At 46.0% G+C, this 15,991-nt stretch overlaps 1 protein-coding gene across 4 annotated transcripts in view; it reads right to left on the bottom strand.

Annotated features, from left to right (window-relative positions):
* LOC130356054 (mannosyl-oligosaccharide 1,2-alpha-mannosidase IA-like) overlaps positions 1-15,991 on the bottom strand; it is a 257,376-nt gene that overhangs the window by 190,600 nt on the left and 50,785 nt on the right. The gene's annotated exons all lie outside the window — the stretch shown is intronic.

Below are 15,991 nucleotides of genomic sequence, written 5' to 3'. Positions count from 1 at the left end.
TCACGTATGAGCTGCCACTGGTTCACATTGAAGTTACACAGGGGAGTAATCCTATCCGCTTGGATCATCAAGAAAGCGGTGATAGCTTTTCTCTGTTCGTACAGTCGGTCCAACATATGGAGGGTGGAATTCCAATGTGTGGCAATGTCACAAATCAGACTATGTTGGGGGATATTGGGGGATACCATTCTGCCACTGCAGCTCAAGGAGGGTGTGCTTTGCGGTGTACGAGTGGCTGAAGTGAATGCAAAGTTTCCTTCCCATTGTTAGGATGTCTTGCAAATGGGGGGAACACTTCAGAAACTGCTTCACAACCAGATTGAACACGTGTGCCATGCAGGGCGCATGGCTCAGCCTTCCCAGTCGCAGCGCATGCAAGATGATCTTCCCGTTGTCAGTCACCATGGTTCCCATTTCCAGTTTTCGTGGAGTAAGCCATGCTCCGATTTCTTTACGAAGTTTAGCAGTTCCTCCCCTGTGTGACTCTTTTTGCCAAGGCAAATCATGTAAAGAACAGCGTGACACCGCCGTGTCCTGCACACATGGTATGCTGAAGGGCCACTGAGACTGGTCTGGGCAGTGGAGGCTGAGGACACGGTGAAGGATGAGGAGGCGGAGTTGCACACTGTCACAGGACCAACGGCATGAGAGCGTGGAGGAGGAAGCGAAGTGACCTGTCCAAGTTGGTGTTGTGGCTGTGCAGGAACCACATTCACCCAGTGAGCCATAAAGAACATGTATTGTCCCTGACCGTAGTTACAGCTCCAGATGTCCACGCTGCCGTGCACTTTGGTACACACTGACAGGCTCAAGGACTGGCCCACCTTCTCTTCCACAAAATTGTGCAGGGCTGGTACTGTCTTCTACGCAAAGAATTATGGCTTGGCACTCTCCACCTCGGCTCAGCACAAGCCATCAATTCTCTGAAAGTGCAGAGTCCACCACTTGAAAAGGGAGGGACTGCAGCACCAGCAACTTCGACAGGAGCACATTCAGCTTCTGCACCGTTGGATGAGTGGGCGCATACTGTTGTCTCTTGGACATGGCTTCACCGATGGATTGTTGGCTGACTAAAAGTAGGAGGAGCAGGAGCATCTGGAGCGACAGAAGGAGGGTATGACACACAGCTCCCTTCAGCTGAGGTGGTGGAGCCTTGGCTGGCTGAAAGAGCGAGCGGCGTGCCACTGGGTGATGCAGCAGGCTGGACCACTACATCGGAGCCACGGTTATCCCAGGCCACTTTATGGTGGCAAAGCATATGTTGACGCAGGGCCGTGGTGCTAATATTGGGACCCTGGCCACGCTTCACCTTCTCCCGACATATCTTGCATGTGGCTATGTGAACCTCATCTGGATGCTTGATGAAAAACTGCCACACCGCCGAGTAGCTGATTTTCACACCAACAGTCCACACTAATTGACTGCTACTGCCTCCGTCTCCAGGAACCCCTGTTCCCCTACCTCCCAGGAAGGTAGGCTGCCACGAAGGTGGTCTCCCCTGGGCACATTTGGCTCCAGAATTTCCACTTCTGCCACCATGCTGACTGCCAACCATGCTACCACCTTGCTGGCTCAGCTGCTGCATCACGTGCAACCTGCAATCTCTTCTCCTGATGATGATGAAGCCCTTCTGCATCCGGCTCCCAATTGCGATAAGCTTCATCATCATCAACAAGTGTCTGCACGTAACTGATGCCCTCCTCAGGTTCCTCAACAGTGTCTGCTTCAGGATCCTGAACCCTGGCAACACCGCTTCCCACGTCACTCTCCTCATCACTACTTGGCCGCCTAGCGGAGGAAGCGGCGGATGTCTCCTCCACTTGTTGGCTGGCGAGTAGTTGCTGACTGTCCTCTATTAGATCGTCCTCGGTGAATAGTGGAGCTGAACCCACAGCATAAGATACTTCTGCAGGGGAGGGAACAGCATAGGACAGAGGCAATGGAAGGAAACGGACTGCTCCCGGGCCATGCCAACTGAGGGTTGTGTCTGAGGAACCCACCGACTGTTGACTGGGGGTCTCAGATGTCACTTGTGATGAAGTGGATGACCGTGTTAACCTATCGATGACGGCAGATGGGTTTCTGGTCGAGACATGACTGCTAGCTGATACCGGGAGCTCAGGCATCTCGTTGCGACTCCTGCTGCCACTCGCCCCTAGTCTGCTGCGACCTCTGCTTGATGAATTTAGGCCTCTGCCACTCCTATGTGCACGTCCTGGCACTTCTCTGCCTGACATACTTAGTGCGTATGAGGGGAATACAATATGCTTCACTACGCTTAAAACAGTATTTGTCTAGAATAGCAGCAGGTGTGTACTCTTGCCTGGACTTTCACAGTATCTAGTCCCTTGACAGATTAACAGGTTTAAAATAGTACACTGCTTAGATGTAGGTATGTGTTATGCACTTATGAGGGTAGAAAAATGCACTACAGTACACTTAAAAAAGTATCTGAGTACAACACCAGCCAGTGAGTACTTTTGCGTGGACTTTCACAGTATCTAGGCCCTTGACAGTATAACAGGTACAAAATAGTAAACTACTTAGTTGTAGGTATGTGGTACGCACTTATAAGGGCAGAAAAATGCAGTACAGTACGCTTAAAAAAACGTATTTTAGTAAAATACCAGCTGGTGATTACTTTGGCCTGGACTTTCACAGTATCTAGGCCCTTGACAGATTAACAGGTACAATATAGTACACTACTTAGATGTAGGTATGTGGTATGCACTTATGAGGGCAGAAAAATACACTACTGTACGCTTAATAAACTCATTGGAATAAAACACCAGCCGGTGATTACTTTTGGCTGTCCTTTCACAGTATGTAGGCCCTTCACAGATTAACAGGCACAAAATAGTACACTACTTAGATGTACGTATGTGGTATGCACTTATGAGGGCAGAAAAATGCGGTACAGTACCCTTAAAAAACATATTTTTGTAAAACACCAGCTGATGATTACTTTTGTCTGTCCTTTCACAGTATGTAGGCCCTTGACAGATTAACAGGCACAAAATAGTACACTACTTAGATGTACATATGCGGTATGCACTGATGAGGGCAGAAAAATGCACTACAGTACACCTAAAAACTCAGTATTTTTGTAAAACACCAGCCGTTGATTACTTTTGTCTGTCCTTTCACAGTATGTAGGCCCTTGACAGATTAACAGGTACAAAATAGTTTTGCACAACACCAGCAGAACACAACAGTGCTGCAGCACAAAAAAGCTGTGTACTAAACACAAAATTTCACTCTGTCAAAGACTATTAGGAATGAACTTCTGGGTATTAAGCTGTCTACAGACTAGTATAACCAGCAGATGATTTGTTGTGGAACAACAAATTGCGCTGAAAAATTATTCCTGCCTCCTCTGCTAAGGTTTATGAAGTTGAGGCAGCTTGTTGAAATGTATGAGGCAAAACACAGCTCTCTGTCCCTCTCTGTAATACTATGCTAAAGAAAGTGACTGGGAGGTTAATGGCTGCAGTAAAAATCCTTTTCAGTTTAAAAAAGCACAGTTCTCTGCCCACCAGAACGCTGATGTGACTAGGAGGTGAAACACTGCTGGAATGAGCTTTTCGGTGTAACACACACACATTAATGTCCGTGCTATCTGTATGTAATGAATGATATGACGAGCCGCAAAATGGCTGCCAATTAGGGCTGTGACATCACAGGGGTGACTGGCTGCTGATAGGCGGCATCCTGCATGTGATTCAGGGTCATCCCGCCTACTTGTCTTCCCAGCATTCCTTGCCCCATGTACTGACTTGTGGATCCGCCATTTTAGATGCCCTGGAGCCTGGACCGCAATAAATGGAGTTTAATGAATCGATTCACGCGATAGAATTGCAGCGATATTTGTATTCGTTGCGAATCAAATCTTTCATGAAATTCGCAACAAATTCGGGTTCATTGGCTTCAATTCGCTCATCTCTAGACCTTGTGATTGCCCTATGACTTACTCCCTGGGACTTCTCCCCCACGAAGAAGAGTTAATCCTTTGTCTTTATCCGATACTCAGTCGGAATAAGTTAAAGAAAACCTTGAGAGGGGATTTATCCGAAAGTCCTGCATGCACGATTGGTGTCGTTGGCTTCTATCCGAGTAAGAGACATTCCTCCTGGAAAAATCTTTGTCCCATCAGCCAAGAGAAAGAAGATTCTGTCTTGGGGACATTCTTCCACGTATGCTGGTCATCCTGGGGAGCGTAAGACTCTTGACCTGGTGAGTCGTCATTACTGGTGGCCCACTCTCCCTAAAGATGTTTGTGAGTTCGTGGCTGCCTGTTCCTCCTGTGCCCGCAACAAGGCTTCCAGCTGGTCTACTTCAGCCTCTGCCCATTCCTGAAGTTCCTTGGCAGCACATCGCTATCTACTTTATTACTGATCTTCCGTTCTCTTCTGGCTGCTCTCCTATCTGGTAGGTGGTCGACAGATTTTCTAAGATTGCACATTTCATCCCACTTCCTGGACTACTGTCTGCAAGTCGCCTGACTCATCTATTTGTGGAGCACATATTTTGTTTGCATGGCCTACCACTGCATATTGTCTCTGACCGTGGAGTACAATGCACGGGAGGTTTCTGGCATGCTCTCTGTGGATTACTTGAAGTCAAACTGGATTTCTCTTCTACATGTTATCCACAGACCAATGGGCAAGTGGAATGTGTGAATCAGAATTATCCTATAACAGCCATACTGGAGAATCAACGGGGTCTTCTCTTTTCTACATTGTATACGGTTTTCATCCTCGTGCTCCTTTGCCATTGCCATGCTTCCAATTTCTCTTACAGAGATTTCATCAACATCTGGAACCAAACCAAAGACGCCATCTCTTGGGCAGTGTCCCGTATGAAAAAGAATGCTGACACAAGGCGAAGATTGCCTCCTCAGTTCTCTCCGGCTGACAAAGTTTGGCTTTCCTCTCGGAATATCCGAATGAAGATACCTTGCTATAAATTTGCTCCTCAGTTCTTGGGTCCATTTGGAGCCAATAAATCCTGTTTTCTACTAGCTCTGTTTAACTCCTTCTCTCCGGATACCCAACTCCTTTTATGTTTCTCTGCTGAAGCCTTTGATCCTGAACTCCTACTCCAAGTCTTTTTCCTCTACTTCTGTACCTGCAGACGAGGGGTCTGAATTTGAAATCAAAGACATCCTCGATTTCAAGACTGTCGGTGGGAGGAGATTTTTTCTTGTAGACTGGAAGAACTATGGTCCTGAAGAGTGTTCCTGGGAACCTGAAGAAAATATTAATGCCCCAAGTCTTCTTAGGAAATTCTTCCAGCGTATCAGGACAAAGAAGAGGGGGTGTGGGGGGAGTAGTGTAATGCTGGCGGTTGGCGTCCAACGACATGTACCCCGATCCACCGTCTTTCTGGGATCTGCAGCACGCACAACTCTGCCTGCTCGCTGCAGACTAAGATCTGGGATTTATGCATCTGCTCCTATTCCTGATACTTCCAGCAGAGGTCACACTGGGTCAGTTGCTCTGAAGATCCATGCACGCCCATGATCCAGCCTTCCAACAATCAAACACCTGCTCCTGCCATATAAGGAGCCTCCGGACTTCCTGCCTTTGCCTGATCTTCTTGTATATATTCCTTTAGCTAAGGCACCTGCTACCTGACCTTCTGTATCCTGTTTATTGACCTCAGCCTGTTCCTAACTTACAACTCTGTTACTTCCTCTGTTCCTGTTTTCCCACTCCTGGATTGATTCGGACTTTCTGACCATTCTATTGCTGTTGGAGCTGCTATTTCTCCAACACCTGAACACTTACAGCCCTGCTACATCTTGCTGTTCCAGTTTTCCAGACCTGGTGCTCACGAGCACCATCTGTTGTCACCCAGCTCCTTCTGTGGTGATCTCTACTTCCAAGCTCCTGATCTGCTAAAGCCAACTGTCACAACCGAGGCCATTCCACCATCAGGATCTGGCTAAAAAGAACTTGGTAAGTGACACAGAGGGTTCACACCCAGTGGAGTGTTATAGTAAACCGCACCCTATTTAGCAGTAGTGCCAGTCCAACCTCCTGCTGGATCTACTGTGATAATATTATACTCACATATAAGATTCTGTATACACTTCCTTCTAAATCTCTAAAACATTTTAAGGCCATAATAATCAGATTTTTGTAAAGCCCCAATGGGTGATTTTTGTAAAGCCCCGCCGTGCCACTTCCCGATTTGGCTTTGGGACAAACTTGGGAGCGGAGTGTAAGTGTTCCCCTGGTTTTAAGCCTTGATCCCACTCTAGGATGCGAAAGCTAGACTTTAGCTACAGGGGAGATACCAGGTCACTATCACAAGAGTGGTCCAGGTTAAGTGGCAGCTAACCAAATAGGCCAGAATGCCCTGGTGCCAAGCATCGGGGATACAGGCAGGTGGGGAAAGCTGACGCTAGATGGTATTAGCGCAGAAACAATGTATGATGAATTAGAACAGACTTATCGTAATAGCTGAGCTGGAGCTGTTAAAACAGCAAAGCTAAGAAGCTCTGATACAGCAAGTTAGAGCAGGCTTGATCAGCAGACAGAGGCGTGGTTATCAGTCTGGGTGATCCACTGGAGAATCAGGAGTACACTTGAAGGAAAAAGCTAAATTCACAGGAGTCCAGATGTAAAGGGTATCACATTTTAGGACATTAACATAGTACAAGATGCGTTTCGGGAGTAAATTCTCCCTTTGTCAATTGTGGAAAAATGGCTGAGACAATTGACAAAGGGAGAATTTACTCCCAAAATGGGTCTTGTACTATGTTAATGTCCTGTCCTATATGTCCGTATTTTGTGTCAATAAAATTCGATACCCTTTACATCTGGACTCCTGTGAATTTGACCTGATCGAGCAGTGCCATCGCTAGCTTTTTCCTTCAAGTGTACTCCTGCTTATTTGCCGACCCCCTCGAGGACATCAGCCGCATCAGTGGGCTGCAGCTCCGGATCGCACATCTGTACCCCAACATGGAGGGGTTATATACATGAACCCAAGGTTCACCCAAGGTGAGCATATTTCAAATCTAATACCTAGGGACCCACTGATCCCACAGAATTACACGAGGCGCTGTCCTCTCTCTCTCTTTTTTCTTCTGTCTTATATTACTCAACCACTGGAGAATCAGGAAGATACAAGCAGGGACAGACAGATGCAGGTAACAGGTTTGGGTAAGGAAAATGGAAACACAGTATATCAGAACAGCAGCAGATACCATCACTTGTCGTGAAACTACGCTATTGCTCAGCCACAACAGGAAGGGAGGTGTGGCCATATATAGATGGTGTTTGGCAAGGATTGGATGAGGACATTAATCAGGCATGCGCTTGACCCTTAAAAGAAATGGCTTTTGCATGCGTGTGGCCTCTACGGGGTGCTGACTTCGCCTGCGACAGTAGTACTAAGGAGGATGTCCAGAATCTGCACTGGGGATGAGGAGCCAAGCTCATGGCTTGGCCAAGGTAGGCAGCGAGATGCGCTGCACGATGGTGGCTGCCAACGGTTAGCATTAAAATTAAAATTACCTATGGACCGAAATCTAATGATAAATAGTACAAAAAAATACATGAGACATACCTTAGACAAATCAGTGATTTTACTATACAAAATAGGGCAGCATAAACAAATGAGATAATAGAAAGAAGGATTTTGTTTTGTTTCACCCTTACATACAGTTACCATTTGTGATTGCACTTAGAACTGGGTCAAGCTCAAGCTTTTTCTTTCGCCATCCTAAATATAATCTAATCCCCTTACTGCTTTATAATTCACTGCCTCTGCTGGGATCCATTTCAATCAAACCCTACTTCAGCCACAGAGAAATACTGGCATAAGTCAAAAATATTAAACCAGTGTCTGAATGATTGAGTGTTATTATCTGGTACACCCTAAGGCAAAATTTATATAACAGAGAAAACTGACGAAACAATAGGAAGACGTATATATCTCACATATAATTTGTTTGACTGGACAGTCAATTCAGAAGATTTAGTTTTGTGTTTTAGAAAGTATATGTGAATAATTAAAGACTAGCTTGATCCAGAGTTATAGTAAGATGCAGACCCTTAATAAAATAGCATCTCCCCTGTGGCCCATTGAGAACATTTCCCTGGGCTATCAGCTGCCAATTGAATGTTTATATTAGCTGTCACTAGAATAACTGATGCTATCTGTCAGATACCCTCAAAGAAAATAAATAGTGACCTCTCATTTGTAAAACTGCAGATTCAAAGGATGCATCATACAGTACACTATAACGTTAAGGAACATGTACACCAATTTGTTTTTCTTTATTTGCTTCAATACATGTAAAATATAAAATAAGGCTGCAAAGAGTCTTAATTTTTTTATATTTGTCTTTGTGCACAAATATGTGTCTTCACGGGTACAGACTTAAAACCTTGTATGTAGTGAAATCCTTTAGTCATTTGTTAAGGGGCCTCCAGTCTATCTCTCATCAGATGGATCTGGAGAATATTAGAGCTAATATTCAGAGGTATTTTAAATTTGGAGGTTGGACACCCTCTGACCAAGGACTGCAGTTTCAAAGGGTAAGCGCTGATATAAAAGAACAATACTAGTTCCAGGAGATGAAGGAGATGGAGCCTCCAATAACATTCACACACTACTGATCTGCTGGAACACCTGCTCCTCCAATGAAAACAAAGACGTCTGCAAGTGGAACACGGCACGAATATGATTACGATAAGTACTCAGTGTATGTGAGTTGTAAATAGCTCACAGAAAAGGACCTAAAATCATACTTTATTACGTGCCCCTAAAAAGAAATCATTCAGATTTCAAAAAGTTGCTCCAAGAGCCACACAAACAAAAAATACAGCAAACGACACTCTGGAGCAGCCAGCTCCCAGATACAGTGCGACTGATAAAGCATATAACACAGTGCGTGCTGAATGATAAACAGACCAAAAAAGTCAAATAATAATACATACAAGAGTACCACGGTAGAGTATTCTATTGTACCCTAACCCTAATGGCTCAGGTAGTGGCTCGGGGCGGAACAACAGAGAGGGAGGGGGGCAGGGACCTGATAATCCCTATCCCTAGGTCTACACTAGTGCCTAGGCCGCCACCTCCAGCTGGACCATGAGTACAGGAGCTCCGGTGGATCGAGCCTGATCGGTTATATCTCTCTCCTGATTATCCGAAACCGGGAGAAACGCTTTGAGAGCGATTGAATATCTAGATGCATCCTTTGCTCACTTGAGTATCCACCTTATTTATCCTATTATTTGCTACTGCTAATAATTGCATAATTAATTCAGAATGAGATGGTATATGTGTCTTTAAGTTGATCTATAGTTTTGCGGCACGGCTGTCCTTTGTGTGTACAATTATTGTGCCCTGATTGGGGGAACCCTGGAGATGACAGCATGGTCTCGTATTGTCAGCATATCTAAGAAGTATGATAGTCTCTGTATATCTGAGAATTATAATAATTTCTGCTGTTTGGTGCCCGGTGAATATTGATAAGGATATCATCTAGGTTGTAATTAACTGTTTCATTGTAAAGGCATTATACGCCGATACCATCTCTACAGTGGCAATATACGATAGGGTCATTGATACTATCTTAAGTATCTGTGATTGAATAGTGGGATTACACTGTTGCAAATATATCTTCCTATCCCTAGTGATATCTGCCTACTACTTTCCTAATTAATCTAGGACATCCCTCTGTACATATATTGCATTATTAGCAATAGGGATATGTCCGGGTAGAGAGCTAGTAATTATATTAGCAAGTGAGGTAGTGTTTACTTAGGGGAAGAATAGCAGTGTAGGGGAGGTTCCAGAGCGGGACAGTCCTTATTAGGACGACAATTCCGCCTAGGCCTAGGTACTAGTGTAGACAGGGGCGTAGGAAGCCCAAAAAATCTGGGGGGATAGCATTGAGACGTTGGAAAAAGGCGGAGTCATAAAAGGGGAGGGGCTAAAAGGGGAGGGGCTAAATGGGGCGGGTCAATACAGGCTCCTCATCACAGGTACCTTCAGGAAGCAGTGAATTCAAGGGATAGGGATCTGTCAGGACTGTGGGAGGTAGGCTGTGTGTGAGGTCAGTGTAGGCACTATTGGTATCATTTTCATATACCCGGTATATTGTTATATAATTGCACAAATCTAACAGCAGCCATAGGAAAGCAAAGTGAAAAATATTATTGCAGCCATATTTTTTCCACCCAACTTTCCTAGGCTTCAAAACAGCCAAGTTTGCCTACATATGCGGTAACACCTAAAATATAATTGCACAAATCTAACAGCAGCCATAGGAAAGCTGAGTGAAAAATACTATTGCAGCCATATTTTTTCCACACAGCTTTCCTAGGCTTCAAAACAGCCAAGTTTGCCTACATATGCGGTAACACCTAAAATATAATTGCACAAATCTAACAGCAGCCATAGGAAAGCTGAGTGAAAAATATTATTGCAGCCATATTTTTTCCACCCAGCTTTCCTAGGCTGCACAACAGCCAAGTTTGCCTACATATGCGGTAACACCTAAAATATAATTGCACAAATCTAACAGGAGCCATAGGAAAGCTGAGTGAAAAATATTATTGCAGCCATATTTTTTCCACACAGCTTTCCTAGGCTTCAAAACAGCCAAGTTTGCCTATATATGCAGTAACACCTAAAATATAATTGCACAAATCTAACAGCAGCCATAGGAAAGCTGAGCGAAAAAAATACTATTGCGGCCATATTTTTTCCACCCAGCTTTCCTAGGCTTCAAAACAGCCAAGTTTGCCTACATATGCGGTAACACCTAAAATATAATTGCACAAATCTAACAGCAGCCATAGGAAATATTATTGCAGCCATATTTTTTTTCACCCAGCTTTCCTAGACTGTCTTCAGAACAGCAAAGTTTGCCTAAATATGTGGTAATATATATTTAGGCAATGTTTGCTGTATTGAAGTCTAGGAAAGCTGGGTGAAAAAAATATGGCTGCAATTACATTTCTCACAGGAATCACTCAGCTTTCCTAGTAGGATTCCTGTGAGAAATATAATTGCAGCCATATTTTTTCCACCCAGCTTTCCTAGACTTCAATACAGTAAACATTGCATAAATAAATATTACCACATATTTAGGCAAACTTTGCTGTTCCGAAGACAGTCTAGGAAAGCTGGGTGAAAAAAATATGGCTGCAATTATATTTCTCAGAGGAATCATCATTCACTCAGCTTTCCTAGTAGAAAGCTGAATGATGATGATTCATGTGAGAAATATCATTGCAGGCGGGCGGGCGGCCATAGATTAAGCTGGAGCAGCAGGAGCTACCTTGCAGGCGACCGTCTTGGTGAAGGGCTCTTTTCCAACTGCGACACAGCTCTTCTTTGTCGGGCAAATAGAGCTACGCTGCAGTACGTAACTGCGCACAGGCATGTTGCCTCACTCATCCCCCAGAATTCATTACTTCCTAAAGGGAAAGTAATGAATTAATACGTGCAGGCCGCAGGCATCAGCGGGGCCTGCCGAAGAATACAGGTAGTAGTATTTGAAATTTTCTTACCGGATTGACACAAACACAGTAGTAGTAGCGGCGGCGGGCAGTGGGCGGCGAGCGGGGGGGGGGGGTTGGGGGGGAATGAAGCCATTATCGGTCCCCCAGCCTCAATTCTTGGGGGGGGATCCATCCCCCCGTCCCCCCCGTCCCCCCCGGTTCCTACGCCCCTGAGTGTAGACCTAGGAATAGGGATTATCAGGTCCCTGCCCCCCTCCCTCTCTGTTGTCCCGCCCCAAGCCACTACCTGAGCCATTAGGGTTACGGTACAGAATACTCTACCGTGGTACTCTTGTATGTATTATTATTTGACTTTTTTGGTCTGTTTATCATTCAGCACGCACTGTGTTATATGCTTTATCGGTCGCACTGTATCTGGGAGCTGGCTGCTCCAAAGTGTCGTTTGCTGGATTTTTTGTTTGTGTGGCTCTTGGAGCAACTTTTTGAAATCTGAATGATTTCTTTTTAGGGGCATGTAATAAAGTATGATTTTAGGTCCTTTTCTGTGAATTATTGATTTCCGGACTAAGTATTCCCTCTCTGTGATACGAGTTGTAAATAGCCTAAGGATACGCAAGAAGACTGCTAGTTCATGAGAGAAATTCTGTTTTGTGAAGACTTACTAATTTTTAAAAAATGTTTGCAGAGAAAGTGTGGTGCATATAGTAAGCTTTGTTCGGGATGCTGGGGGGAAGGTAAGCATCAGGCATGCTGAAATCAACTGCCAGACCCTCTTGTTTTCAGAGAAGATAAGTCATAGGAGTATGCCAGTAGCTTACCTCTCCTCTCTCTATTCAGAATAAATGTATGTATAGCCAAGATGATCTTCCATGTGTATGAGGGGGAGGATCAGTTGAGTTACCTGTTGGCTATTGAATGTGAATGGGCACCTTTACTCCCCTTCCAGTACTATCCTTGGTAAACTATAAACAATAGTAGGGGGCTACATTTTACCCTTTTGGTCAGTGTTTGCATAGAATGAATGTAGGAAGAATTGTTTGCAATGTCTGGCCCAAGATCAGCCAATGAAGTTAGATAAACTGTATTACGGATTGTTCACACCCTGCAGCTGTATTACATTCAAATGAGCATGCACAACTGCTTGTAAGGGCATGTTTCCAATTTTCAAACTCATCTGAAAAGGTGGCATATGGATGACTGGATGGATTGTACAGTACATCTGTTAATGTATGGTATATTAAGTTCCTCATTATGGAGATGGGTGTGGAAGTGACTAATATAAAGGGAATCAACCTAACCTGTTGTAGTGTGGGTGTGACCATGATGACAATTAGGCTTACCTGTCCCCACCTTGTGCCTCCTTTTTGTCACAATTCCGGTACATGCAAATGACGTGCTTGGTGCTGGGGGGGGGGGGGGGGGGGGTGCGTACCTAAGCACCCTGTGCACGTTCACTGGCCAGCATCTTCCTATTCATGTCTCCTCCCTTGTGCTGAGCCTCCTCTGCTGCAGAATGGGGCTCTACTCTGCAGAGGCATTAATAAAATAATGCTGGGCAAATGTCACCAAGTACATGGAGCTTGGGAATGCCCCTTGTTCCCCAAGCAGGTAATTTGCATGAACCAAAGAACTGGGATTGCGGTGGAATGGTGGCTTGGAGTGGAGACCGGTATCACTGTTATCAGTGTCACCTGCACTAAAAGCCTGTACAACAGGTTAGTGCGGATGATACTGATAACAAATTTCCTTTAAGCTTTCAGTGACAACTAGGAGAATGACAACTAAAAATGTACATGTATCTTTCTGCAGATCAGGAACAAAAACCTTGGTGGGGGTGTATTATCATATGCCGGCAGCATGTTCTAGAGAAGGAGTATTGATATAGGTTTGTGGAAAACTATTCCAGATTTGGACCGTCTTACTTTGGTCTTAATCCAGTAGGTGTTCCTACTCAAGGAAAGGTTGTCAATCAATGGTTCAGACCACCTACGGGACTTTTAAACTCAAAAGGACCAGGTATTCATATCAATATAATATAGATTGCCCTGATTTTTCCACTAACCTATATATTCATTTGGTTGCTTCTTATTAAGAACATATTGTCACGATGCCGGCTGGCAGGTAGTGGATCCTCTGTGCCAGAGAGGGATTGGCGTGGACCGTGCTAGTGGACCGGTTCTAAGCCACTACTGGTTTTCACCAGAGCCCGCCGCAAAGCGGGATGGTCTTGCTGCGGCGGTAGTGACCAGGTCGTATCCACTAGCAACGGCTCACCTCTCTGGCTGCTGAAGATAGGCGCGGTACAAGGGAGTAGGCAAAAGCAAGGTCGGACGTAGCAGAAGGTCGGGGCAGGCAGCAAGGATCGTAGTCAGGGGCAACGGCAGAAGGTCTGGAATCACAGGCAAGGAACACACAAGGAACGCTTTCACTGGCACTAAGGCAACAAGATCCGGCAAGGGAGTGCAGGGGAAGTGAGGTGATATAGGGAAGTGCACAGGTGCAAACACTAATTGGAACCACTGCGCCAATCAGCGGCGCAGTGGCCCTTTAAATCGCAAAGACCCGGCGCGCGCGCGCCCTAGGGAGCGGGGCCGCGCGCGCCGGGACAGAACTGACGGAGAGCGGGTCAGGTACGGGAGCCGGGGTGCGCATCGCGAGCGGGCGCTACCCGCATCGCGGATCGCATCCCGGCCGGAGACAGTATCGCAGCGCCCCGGGTCCGTGGAACCGACCGGAGCGCTGCAGTGAGGAAGGTGTAGCGAGCGCTCCGGGGAGGAGCGGGGACCCGGAGCGCTCGGCGTAACAGTACCCCCCCCCTTGGGTCTCCCCCTCTTCTTGGAGCCTGAGAACCTGAGGATCAGACTTTTGTCCAGGATATTGTCCTCAGGTTCCCAGGACCTCTCTTCTGGACCACAACCCTCCCAATCCACTAAAAAGAAGGTTTTCCCTCTGACCTTTTTAGATGCTAGAATTTCTTTGACGGAGAAGATGTCCGAGGAGCCGGAAACAGGAGTGGGAGGAACAGATTTGGGAGAAAAACGGTTGAGGATGAGTGGTTTGAGAAGAGAGACGTGAAAGGCATTAGGGATACGAAGAGAGGGAGGAAGAAGAAGTTTATAAGAGACAGGATTAATTTGACACAAAATTTTGAAAGGACCAAGATAGCGTGGTCCCAACTTGTAGCTAGGGACACGGAAGCGGACATATTTAGCGGAGAGCCATACCTTGTCTCCAGGGGAAAAAACGGGGGGAGCTCTTCTTTTCTTATCCGCGAACTTCTTCATGCGTGATGAAGCCTGTAAGAGAGAATTTTGGGTCTCTCTCCATATGATGGAAAGGTCACGAGAAATTTCATCCACAGCGGGCAGACCAGAGGGCAAGGGAGTAGGGAGGGGAGGAAGAGGGTGACGGCCGTACACCACGAAAAATGGGGATTTGGAGGAAGACTCAGAGACCCTGAAGTTATACGAGAATTCGGCCCATGGGAGGAGATCTGCCCAGTCATCCTGGCGGGAGGAAACAAAATGTCGCAAATAATCACCCAAGATCTGGTTAATCCTTTCTACTTGTCCATTGGACTGGGGATGATATGCAGAAGAAAAATTTAATTTAATCTTGAGTTGTTTACAGAGAGCCCTCCAGAATTTAGACACGAATTGGACGCCTCTATCCGAGACAATCTGCGTAGGCAACCCGTGAAGACGAAAAATGTGTACAAAAAATTGTTTAGCCAACTGAGGCGCAGAAGGAAGACCAGGAAGAGGGATGAAATGTGCCATTTTGGAGAATCGATCAACGACCACCCAAATAACAGTGTTGCCACAGGAAGGGGGTAAATCAGTAATAAAATCCATACCAATCAGAGACCAAGGCTGTTCGGGGACAGGCAGAGGATGAAGAAAACCAGCGGGCTTCTGGCGAGGAGTCTTATCCCGGGCACAGATAGTGCAGGCTCGCACAAAGTCCACAACATCCGTCTCCAGAGTCGGCCACCAATAGAAGCGGGAGATGAGTTGCACAGATTTCTTGATACCCGCATGACCTGCGAGATGGGAGGAGTGACCCCATTTGAGGATTCCGAGGCGTTGGCGAGGAGAAACAAAGGTCTTTCCTGGAGGAGTCTGCCTGATGGAGGCAGGAGAAGTGGAGATCAGGCAGTCAGGTGGAATGATGTGTTGCGGAGAGAGTTCAACTTCTGAGGCATCCGAGGAACGAGAGAGAGCATCGGCCCTAATGTTCTTATCGGCAGGACGAAAGTGAATAAGTTCATGTAGATTAGCAGGAATTTCTCATGCGGCCAGAACATCTTTAATGTTGCTGGATAGGCCTTTTTTGAAGGTCGCGCAGAGGGCCTCATTATTCCAGGACAATTCTGAAGCAAGAGTACGGAATTGTACAGCATACTCGCCAACGGAAGAATTACCCTGGACCAGGTTCAACAGGGCAGTCTCAGCAGAAGAGGCTCGGGCAGGTTCCTCAAAGACACTTCGGATTTCCGA

This window comes from Hyla sarda, chromosome 2 (assembly GCF_029499605.1).
Source record: "Hyla sarda isolate aHylSar1 chromosome 2, aHylSar1.hap1, whole genome shotgun sequence".
In the NCBI taxonomy this organism is placed as follows: domain Eukaryota; kingdom Metazoa; phylum Chordata; class Amphibia; order Anura; family Hylidae; genus Hyla; species Hyla sarda.
Note: the sequence above shows the minus strand (reverse complement) of the source record. Positions and strands in the feature narration are given on the sequence as shown.